Source organism: Oryx dammah, unplaced genomic scaffold (genome assembly GCF_014754425.2).
Source record: "Oryx dammah isolate SB20612 unplaced genomic scaffold, SCBI_Odam_1.1 HiC_scaffold_26, whole genome shotgun sequence".
NCBI lineage: Eukaryota > Metazoa > Chordata > Mammalia > Artiodactyla > Bovidae > Oryx > Oryx dammah.
In genome coordinates, this window is record NW_024070210.1 from 37,167,712 (window position 1) to 37,179,647 (window position 11,936).

The following is an 11,936-nucleotide window of genomic DNA, read 5'->3' on the forward strand; positions in this document are numbered from 1 at the left end:
CCTCATCTAAACCTAATTACCTCCCAAAGGCCCCACCTCTTGATGCCTTCACATTGGGGGTTGGGGGCTGCCTGGGGGAGTGGGGGGTGGGGGGATCACAGCGTTTAGTCCATAACGGGCCTAAGCATGTGTTGTCAGCCAGGTTGCTATGAGACCCAGGTCACTGTAGCATCCCTCGAACACACCTACCCTTGCGCCCACCCCTGTATGTTGCCCATCTGTAAACAAACCCTCCTAGAATCATCCTCCTTTGATTGTGCCATCTGTTTCCTGTTAGCACTCCGACTGAAACAATATTGTTTTGTTTTAACTTTCAAAGATGACAGGGACAAATACTGTACATATCACCAGAACCTAGTAAGGCAATGGTGCGTTTTAGGACAATAACAACCCCAAGCAGTAATTCACAGGCAAAGTATTCCATCTCCCTCTTCAGTGTAGCAGAATTGTCTCCACAACCCAACCCAAACCTAGTATGTCAGTTCCCTTAGCCTTTCTGCCAGAATTGAAACCCTTAGCCCAGCCTTCAAGGCCCTTCATTATCTGATCTCTTCTCTCCAGTGTGATCGATGGCATTTCCTGCCCCCTTCCCCCTACTTCCTCATGCCCCAAGCCCTCCCTCTGAATCCCCTCCTGTCTTCCTCTTCACTTTGTGCCAGGTAGTCCTTTAAAACTCAGCTCACCTCTCTCCTGCTAAGGGAATCCTGACACCTAAACCCCCATCCCTCCCTATCTTCACACACACATCCCTTCCTAGGCTGGAAGACACTCATGTCCCTCTACCCCACACCACTTTATTTTCCTGTCCCCTGACTCTTGGATCATGATTCTTTTTTTTTTTTTCTTTTTAATTTATTTTTTACTTTACTTTACAGTTCTGTATTGGTTTTGCCATACATTGACATGAATCCACCACGGGTGTACATGCGTTCCCAAACATGAACCCCCCTCCCACCCCCCTCCCCACAGCATCTCTCTGGGTCATCCCCGCTACCAGCCCCAGGCAGGTCCCGACGGCTCTCGGAGCTGCAGCCGCTGTTCGCGCCCTATTTGCCAACACTATGCTCCAGTTCTTGCTTGGATTTACTCTTGGCAACGTGGTGGGAATGTATCTGGCTCAAAACTATGACATACCAAACCTGGCTAAAAAAACTTGAAGAAATTAAAAAGGACGTGGACGCCAAGAAGAAACCCCCTAGTTGCTGAAGCCAACTGTAGCACTGCCTTCTGGATAAACTGAGTCTACTGTTCTCCAGAGCCTCCTTTACCGTCTGAACCAAAAGCTTTTGTTTTAATCTCCAGCCTTCGCAGTTTTCTTTTTCGCTAGACCTTGCGTTGCCTCACAGCACAAAAGGGGCCAGAAGTTAAGAGCAACCCTTATTTCTCCAACATCCTCACTTCTTCCCTTCCTCCTTCCAGCCTCTTGAGAGGTCCTGAGAATGAAATCATGGTGCTCGATTAGTTATTATACCTTTAATTAGTAGTTTTCCCCTTATTCTATGGGATTTCTACTACCTTTTTCAAAAGAAAAATGGATCATGATTCTTTTAAGGACTGGAGTTGACTATTATTAATGTCTGTAAGCTCATAGTAGGTACTTTAAAATTTGTTGAATGCATGTCTCCAGTGGCTTTACACTTTTGTTAAAAACCTGCATGTGAACTGGACTTCCCATAGGAGACCTGGATAAATCTGGGACCAAGATAGTTACATGTTCCTCTTCTATCCCCACTCACCTTCTGCAAGAGCTGGAGACTTGGGAGAAGAGTCTATTTCTCTTACAGCATTTCAGCACTTCCCTCCTCCTCATAGAATGAAGACACAGCTCACCATCCTTGTCTTTAACGTGTCTGACTCTTTCCAACCCCATGGACTGGAGCCCACCAGGCTTCTCTGTCCATGGAATTTTCCAGGCAAGAATGCTAGAGCGGGTTGCCATTTCCTCCTCCAGAGGATCTCCCCAACCCAGGGCTCAACCCACGTCTCCTGCATCTCCTGCGTCGGCAGGCATATTCTTTACCACCGCACCACCTGGGAAGCCCTTTAACTTGTTCAGCTCACTGCAGATTCCCAATGAATAGGACTGAGTTTACTCAAGGTTTTACTCTTACACACTTCTAGGTATTTTTTTTTAATTTAGATTTCTGAATAGGTAATACATTATTATTGGTCAAAACCAAAACATATACAAAGTTATATATATAGTGAAATTTCTCCTCTCACTCACCGCATGTTCCCATGAACCCAGTTCATACCCTCCATATGTAACCACTCTTCTTAATTTCTTATATATACTTAGTTCCAGAGTTGTTTAGTGCACATACAAACAAATTTCAAATATACATTCTTATGTTTCTCTCTTCTTTACCAAAGCATGACATACTTTTTTGAACTGTGGGTTTTTTTAAACTTAATATGTTTTAGAAAACTTTCCTTACCTGTTCATAACTAGCTTCCTTGTTTTTTTGTACAGCTGCACAGTATTCCAGTGTGTGAATTTACTTAACTAAATCTTTATTGATAAATATTTGAATTGTTTCTAATCTTTCTTTGTAAGTAATGCCTATAGTGACGCACATTTTAAATTTTTTAATTTCTTTTTTAATTGAAATACAGTTGATTTACAATATTGTATTAGTTTCAGGTATACAGCAAAGGGATTCATTTATATGTATGTATATATTCATATCGTTTTAAAATTTTTTCCATTATAGTTTATTCCGATATATTGAATATAGTTCCCTGTGCTATATAGTAAATCTTTGTTTATGTATTTTATATACAGTAGTGTGCATCTGTTAATCCCATACTCCCAATTTATCCCCCCCCACTTCTCCTTTGGTAGCCATAAGTTTGTTTTCTATGATAATGATGCATATCCAATCTTGATATGATGCTATATGATTCAATGTATAATTCTTTTTAACATTTTGAGTTTATTCTTTATTTCAGAAACTTTTAATCTGTTGACCAATCAATACGTGACATTTGCTAAAGGATAAATTAAGGCTAGACCACAAATCAATGACCTGAAAAAGTTATTTAACTTTATGAGTTCATTTCTGGGCATTTATCCATAGAATGTTGGACAATATAGCAGAGTATGAGTTCATTTCAATGGCGCAGGCGGGTGGATGTGTTAACTTTGCAATTTCTGCCAAGGTCATTTGGACAAAGAAGCATTCTGGATTCCCCTTGGGAAAAAACCTCAATTGTTTTAGTACTTCTGATGATCAGTAATATTTTAATATTTGTTGTTCAGTCACTCAGTTGTGTCCAACTCTTTGAGAACTGATGGATACAGCAGCCAGGCTTCCCTGTCCTTCACCATCTCCTGGGACTTGCTCAGACTCATGTCCTTTGAGTTGGTGAAGCCATCCAATCATCTGTCCTCTCTCTTCACTTTCTCCTCCTGCCTTCAATCTTTCCCAGCATCATGGTCTTTTCTAATAAGTCAGCTCCACACATTAGGTGGTCAAAGTATTGGAGCTTCAGCATCAGTCCTTCCAATGAATATTCAGGGTTGATTTCCTTTAGCATGGACTGGTTTGATCTTATTGCAGTCCAAGGGACTCTCAAGAGAAGACTCACCAGCACCACAGTTCAAAAGCATCAGTTCTTTGGTGTTCAGCCTTCTTTATGGTCCAACTCTCACAACTATACATGACTACTGGAAAAACTATAGCTTTGACTATATGGACTTTTGTCGGCAAAGTATTGTCTCTGCTTTTTGATATGCTGTCCAGTCTTGTCATAGCTTTTCTTTCAAGATGCAAGCATCTTTTAATTTCACGGCTGCAGTCACCATCTGTAGTGATTTTGGAGCCCAAGAAAATAAAGTCTGTCACTCTTTCCATTGTTTCCCCATCTCTTTGCTATGAAATGATGGGACTTGGAATATTAATGTGCTGTATTCAGCAGAAGTTACAAGAAAGGGAAGGACTGAGCTTGTCCATCCACATCCAGGGCACCATGAGCCCTTGAAGGAAGGCACGCTGCTTCAGGGGTGCACTCTGCCCTCTGCTTCAAGACCATGCTCATTCCAGAGGCTGAGAGGTCAGTTGTGGGTTTCTTGTCTGCTCCCCAGGACAAGATGGGAATTCTGTGTTTGGGATTCTGTATATTTATCCTGCTGCTATACAGACCGGTGTCCCACTTGGCCACAAGGAATTCTGTCCAGCTGCCCCCTGGCAGGGTTGATTAGTGAGGCAAGCCTTTGGGCATGGTACATGCTACATCTGCTAGAGGACAGTGATGGGCTGGAAGGGGCCAATAGACTATTACTAGAACTTACTAATGGCTTGTAAGAGCTCCTTTCCTCAGAGGAGGACTGTGGATCTTACGAAGCTGTTTAGTCTAAACAGTGTCTGGCCTTAGACCTAACCTCAAGATGAGACACGTTTCTCTTTAGGAAGGCTGGGCCTCTAGGCCCTCTGACTAAACCAACTGAAACACTCAGTGGGGCCATGCCACCCTCTGCTAAACCTTGCTTTGGGGCCAAGAGACCTAAACTCCTCTAAAACAGTGAGATGCTCCATCTCCTGTATCTGTTTTATTAATTTATTTATTTTTGGCTGCCGCGAGTCTTTGTTGCATGGTTAGGGTTCTGAGGCAAACAGGCTCAGTAGTTGCAGCACACAGGCTTAGTTGCCCCATAGAACATGTGACCTTAGCTCCCTGACCAAATATTGAACCTGCATCCCCTGCATTGGAAGACAGATTCTCAACCACTGGGCCACCAGGGAAGTCTCTTCCTGTATCTCTTTGCATATATATTTTATACTTTCCAAAGTGAAAGCCTTTTTTCTGAGAAAATAAGACAAAAGAAAAAATTTACCTTCATCTTTTTCTTTCTGACAAAAGAAAAATGTGAAGATAAAATTAGAGGTCTAAATCAGAGAGAACTGTTGCTAAAAAAAAAAACACAAGCTTAAAGCCTTTTTATGAATAGTTTTCACAAACCTTGCTTTTATTCTCACCATTAGCCTTCCTGACCCTTTGAAGTCTCTGGTAATGGTATTTTATCTCTTTTATAGGTTTCTGGAACTCTCTCCAATTAATCCATTCCACCTCTTCCCATCTTATCAGGTTGGAAACCCTAAATTGGATGAACTACTCTATTTCACTTCTGATATTTAGTAGGTAAAATTTTTAAATTATAGTATGGTTTTCGTGTGTGTTTATTTCCTGCCACAAGTCTTCAGTGAGCACTTATGAGTTCCTGTTCCAGTCATCTGGGGATGCATCAGCAAGCAAAACCAGTGAAATCATGCCTGTACCAATTTCTCCACTGAAGGGTGGAGTGGTAGATAAATGCTTTTTTTATGACCTATAGTTGAACACAGGTCAGTTTAGTAAACTGATTTCCAATTCTCAAGTTCAAATATGATCCTGAGAAAAAAGTGAGCCCCTCTGTTAACTATTTTCCTTTTTTTCTTTCTCCTTCAGTTTTCCCAGACATCTCTTTGACTTTCCCCCAATACACACACACACACTTTCCCCCAATACACACACACACCTATTTTTTAAAATCTCCTGCCTGAAAACTCATGCAATTAAGTGATTAATTATGGTTTTGTATTGTGACAATGTTTCTACATTTCAGTTATCTATTGCTGTGTAATAAATAGCCCCGTGATATAGTGGCTTAAAATAACAGCCATTTTATTTGCTCAGGATTCTGTGGATCAGGAATTTGGGCTGGGCTCAGCTGGTGGTCCTGCTTCATATAACATTGTCTGGCTCACTCATGAGGTTACGTTCAGCTGGCAGTTTGAACTGCCAGGGCTGGAGTGGTCAAGATGTCTTCAGGCTTCTCTCCATTGGTCTCTCTCCAGCAGAGCAGAGGGTTTCTTACGTGGCAGCTGGCTTCCAAGATGGAAGACCAGCCTTGAAAATTACATATCACTTCTGTCACCTTTTATTGGTCAAAAGACATCTCAGAGCCAGCACAGATTCAAAGAGAGAGGAAACATATGCCACTCACTTATTGTTGGGGGAATAGCAAATTCACGATGCAAAAGAGCATGTGGGAGGGAAGATGTCATTACAGCCATCTTTGGAACATGAGCTACTGTACAGACCTATTTTATGTTAGCTGGTAATCCACCAGAAACAACAGTTATGGTCAGTAGTAATGAATCAAGTATTTGTTTGTTTTCTCTCTGTGTGTCTGTCTGCTTTTTACTAACAGTATCTGAGCTATAAAGAATGACTTGAACAATAATCCTGAGTTTCATGAGTATCCATCAGTATTTTTATTAATAGCTCCTTTAGTTCCAAGGAAGCAATTCTGGCTAGATTTGTTAGTCACTAAGTTGTGTCCAGCTCTTTTGCAACCCCACGGACTATGGCCCACAAGGCTCCTCTGTCCATGGAATTCTCCAGCCAACAATATTGGAGTGGGTTGCCAATTTACTTCTCAGGGGATCTTACAGGCCCAGTGGACACTGCTGCCATAGGGTCTCACTGCAACCACACCTGTGACAAAGGCTTTCTCATGCTTCCAAGTCCTGAGTGAGAACAATCAATTGTCAAGTCTACCCGCTCCCTCATTGACCAGGAAGTGAGGAGAGGGTCCTTTCCCCCTTCAAAGGTTGGGGTTTAAAGTCAATAAAGTGTCCTGATCTGGCCTCTGCTACTTCTCCGACCTTCCTATTCATTCTGCTGCAGCCTCAATGCAGAACACCAAGTATGCTCCTGCCTCAGGACCTTTGTACATGCTGTTTTCACATCTAAAGTGCTCTTACCTAAGTATCTGCATGACTCTCTCTCACCTTATTCAAATCTTTACACAAACATCATCTTTTCATAAGGCCTTCCAATGGCCATTCTATCTAAAATTTAAGGCTTTTCCCCATATTTCCTATCCTCTATCACTACTTTTTTTTTTTTTTGCCTCTTAACATTATCTAACAAAGCATATGTATATATTCTCTTCCCTCTAGGATGTAAACTCCACAGAGGCAAGAATTTTAGTCTGTTTTATTCAATATTATGTCCTCGGCATCTAGAATAGAGCCTGGAAAACATTAAGTGTTCAATAAACATGTCTTGCTTAAAATGAATGTAGAGCCAGTATCTACATAATCCCTTTGAAATTCCTTTAAAACACATTTCTTGTAAGGTTGACAATGATTCTTCTTAGAGTTTAATCCTTCTACCAGTATATCTGCCTAGAATATGTTTTTCTCATTTTAATTTGTTAAAATGAAAATTTTTCTTAGGTTAAAAAATTGTTTAATTTATTGTTTCTTTTCCTTCAGCCAGGCTTATCCCTCTGCCTAAAAGGAAATTAGATGAGTTGGACAAGCATCATTTATTATAAAACCATACCTTATGCTTCGTTCACTTCTCAGTGCTTCCAAAGTGATATTTGGCCGATTTATTGCACTACTTTTCAGGATATTGCCTCAGGCTTAATACTTTTCAAAGTCATCTCCTTCATCCCTCATTCAGAAAGACATGAAGCTGGCCTTTTTCCCATTTTCAGAAATGTATTAGTCCTCAGGAGCTGCCGCAAGCAAAGCAGCACCACTGTGACCTTAACTAATTCATGATGTGTCCCAAGAGACAAAAGACCCCACCCAGAGACTAGAATCCATTGATAGCATCCAAGTAGTCATCAGTGAGTCAAAAACATGTACTGATTCCAAAGCAGTGCTAGCTCTTCCCTTTTCTGTGGTTTAATGTCCAGCCTTCTCATCAGCAGAGAAGTTCATCAAGCTCTGCCTCGTGCACACTTGTGCAAACTGGAAGCAGAAGGGAGAGGATTCAGCTGGCTTTAACAAACGCTTTGTGACATCTCACATTTGTGTCCCTGGCACAGGGCCCAATTTCAATAGCCCTGTATCAGATGATAGCATATTTCCCTCTTTGTATAATAATTGATGAAGATGAACTCTCATTCATTCACAGAACATGTTCAAATAAATGAAATGTTTCAATAAGTAGAATGGTCTCTATATCCACAAGGAGAAATCAGTTTAAACAGATGAATTTTGGGTGTTAGAAATGTTAATTTTTAAAACTACAGAAAATGACAACCATTACAACGAAACTCATATTCATTCCTATCAGCCAGAATTAGTGACCATTATCATTTTGTCTTTTTTTTGTTTGTTTCCAGCCTTTAAAAAAGGTCATGCAGTGCATGATAGTTAGAATAATATGACAGGGCTTAAAGTAAGTCAGTTCCCTACCCCTAGACCCCTAATCTTCTATTTCAAGGCAACTTCTACTGCAAATTTTTTGTATTTCCTTACAAAGATATTCTATGCACATAGAAGTGAAGTGAAGTGAAAGTCGCTCAGTCGTGTCCAACTCTTTACGACCCCATGGACTGTATAGTCCATGGAATTCTCCAGGCCAGGATGCTGCAGTGGGTAGCCTTTCCCTTCTCCAGGGATCTTCCCAACCCAGGGATCGAACCCAGGTCTCCTGCACTGCAGGTGGATTCTTTACCAACTGAGCCACAAGGGAAGCCCATGTACATAGAAGCTTATATGTAAATGTATTCTCCATTTTTTTTTCCACAAATGGAAGCCCATGATATACAATATTCTGCATCTTAATTTTTGCAAGCAATACATCTTGGAGACCTTTGAAACAAGAGAGTTGTAAGTCTAACATAAGAAAGTACTTTTTAACATCCATGATAATAAAATTTTGAAAAAAGTCACTAAAATTGATAATATTAGTTTCAGCTCTCTCAAACCACTTCCGGCACCTCTGTTGTTGAGGATCCTGAGAAGCCAACTCTGAAACAGATTAATGTGCAGGAATTTCACTGGGAAGTGCTCTTGGAATTTCATACCTATGGAAGAGAACAGAAGAGGGAACAAAGCAGAAATAAGCAGAGAGGAAGTTTGGGTTGCAATGCAGTTTCAGCTATGGCCTCGAGATCGCTTGGGGAGCTAAAGCTGGAATGATCCTTCTGAGTTGTCCTCAGTCAGGAAGGAGTCCAGGCCTTTAAACCTCTACATTAATCAGTCATGGGATGCAGATGGCCCCTGAAAGGTTGTGACCTTGGGCTACACGGTCTTCCCAGCCAAGACAACTTCCAGGGAAGGCCAACAGCTAAGGGCTACCTGCCAGAGGCACTCCCAAAATAGGGGGGAATAAGTTCTTCATCCCTGAAGGGGAATCCAGGGAAAGCATCATAGTATCTACTCTGCTTTTTTAAAGTTCTCTTTTAAAATATTCATTTATTATTTTGGGCTGTGCTGGGTCTTCATTGCAGCATGCAGGCTTTCTCTAGTTGTGGTAAACAGGGACTATTCTAGCTGTGGTGTGCCAGCTTCTCATTACTGTGGCTTCTCTTGTGAAGAGCACATGCTCTAGGGCACATGTGCTCAGTAGGCTGTGCACAGCCTGCTGTGGGATCTTCCCAGACTAGGGATTGAACCTGTGTCCCTTGCACTGGCAGGTGTATTCTTAACCATTGGACCACCAAGGAAACCCAAACCTTCCTATTTTTAAGACTACATGTCACAGTATTTAGGAGTGAAATTTCATAGTAAATATAATTAACTTTCAAATGGCTCCAGAAAATATACTTGTGGGAATTGGAGAAAGAGATAAAGCAAATTTACAAAATGATAACAGTTAGTGAATCTAAGCAGAAGATATGTGGATATTCATAGTATTAATTTTTGCAATTTTCCTGTGGCATTGGTGACACAGTATAAGAGGTTGCACCTGGAACCCAAATGCTAGAACCAGGTGACATAACTTGTTAAAGGTGGATAACTATTTAAGGTCATTAGGCTAGAGTCTCATGGTGACCCTCTCAGGTCTTCTCCCAACTTTCAGACCTCATTTTGGACAGGAAGGATTTTCCACCAACATAAACATGCCTTTAGTAAAGATAGTGGGGAGATTTGAGAACACACACTCTCTGCACATCACTGTAAAGAAAAGTACCCCAAACTTAACAAATAAAACATAAAGTACTGTGTGCCCTTTCAATGTTCTCCTAGAGCATTATTTCTAATAAGACTGCTTAACAAGCCTGATGGTCTAGGAAATGTAATTTTGTTTGGTTGGCCATTTACCGTTGATTCAAGCCTAGACTCTGTGAAGTTATATATTACTATAGAAAATTGATGATGATCTTTGCCCAATCAATATAATAATATCAAAGATTATGGTTTTACTCTTAGGACATCTACCAGTTTTGTATCTAATTTTGCCATCTTATTCCAGCATTCTTTTTTTTTACCGATCCTATATATCAGCTTCCTAGATCCTCTTTGGATCAATTTCACCATCCTCCTATTTCTTCATTAATAATTAAATAAATCTTTGACATATTGTGTATTTCTGTAAAAGTCTTGTTTTTGAATCTTATATTGCGACCTCCTCTAGACTGCTATCTCCTAGTTTCCTTTGGAAAAAAAAATATGTTTCTTTTGTTTATCACCATAAATTCTCTTAATAGAATTTATAGATCAGAATGCTCTTTTACACCAAGCCTTCAACTCTGTCCTACATGGGATGACTCCAGTGGAGTTTTCTTACCCATCATTCTCCTTGAGACATGTAACTTATTTCTCTCCCTGGAGTATTTTAAAGGATTAAAATTCCATTAGTCCTGCAAAAAAAAAAAAAAATCTATAAAGCCAATAAAATCAACTGCACAATTATATTACATGAAAATAAAATACCTAAAAATATAATACAAACAGCGACAGTAGAAGAGTGAATTATATGAGCAACAAAGAGTGGCCGTGGAGCTGTAGGAACAGGCTAGACTGTGCTGTTCTTTACATCCATCATCCCCTCTGCCTGGGCTGAGCTTTGTTCTCATTGCCCAGTATCACTGCCATGCCAGTTGTTAGTGTTAGTCACTCAATTGTGTCCAACTCTTTGCAACTCCATGGATCCTCTGTCCCTGGATCCCACCAGGATCCAGGATCCCTGGAATGCCAGTTGTTAACTATTTTGGCTATCACTCTCGAATTAATACAACTGTAATAAGGTTATTTTTATTTTTGTCATCATTTAAAATCATGGCATGTTAGAGTTTAGAGGTGTTAGTCCCTTAAAGAAATAAAAATGAACTTACATGAAGTGACTATAATAGTCAAATTCATAGAGGCAGAAAGTAAAACAGCTAGGGGATGTTGAGGGGATGGCAAGTTAGTGCTTCATAGGTACAGAGTTTCAATTTAGGAAGATGAAAAAGCTCTGGAGACAGATGGTGGTGCTGGTTGCAGGACAATGTGTATGCAGTTAATGCTACTAAATTGTACACTGAAAAATGGCTAAAATGGTAAATTTTATCTTATGCTATTTTACTACCAAAAAGTCACTACTGAAAATAGGTAATTTAAAAAAAAGAATCAGGGACTTCCTTGGTGGTTCAGTGACTCAGACTCCGCATTCCCAATGCAGGCGGCCCAGGTTGGATCCTGGGTCAGGGAACTAGATCCCATGGGTTGCAGCTAAGACCCAGTGCAGCTAAATAAATAAATATGTTGAAAACAAACAAACAGAAAGTCTTCTGATTATCTGTATCATTTTTTAAAAATTTAAATAAAATAATGAGACTACAAGTAGAAAATAAGTTCATATAGATGTGAGAAGGATTAAAAAATGATAGGTGTTCAGAAAAAACAATAAAAACAAATGGTTGAGGGTATTAATTTCACTGAAGAGACTACAGAAACATTGTTGGTATCTTTATACCATATATAAAAATTGTATCTTCTCCCAGAGAGGAAATAACCTCCAAGAGAACAAGATGAAAGTTAGAAATTTGGGTTGATTACTGGAAACACTCCCTGTCTAGGAGATAAATATCGAATTATGAAATGGTCTCCTCAGGGAAATTGTGAAAGTCATCATCCAAAATATTAAAAATTAAATCAGATAAAACATCAGACAGGCCTAATGTAGGAAATGATCCTGTCCTGGTTTTGGGGAGACAGACT

The 11,936-nt window shown here is 40.1% G+C and overlaps 1 pseudogene; it reads left to right on the forward strand.

Annotated features, from left to right (window-relative positions):
• Positions 1 to 1,007: 1,007 nt before the first annotated feature.
• Positions 1,008 to 1,531, forward strand: LOC120852927 (annotated as a pseudogene).
• The last annotated feature ends 10,405 nt before the right edge of the window (positions 1,532 to 11,936 follow it).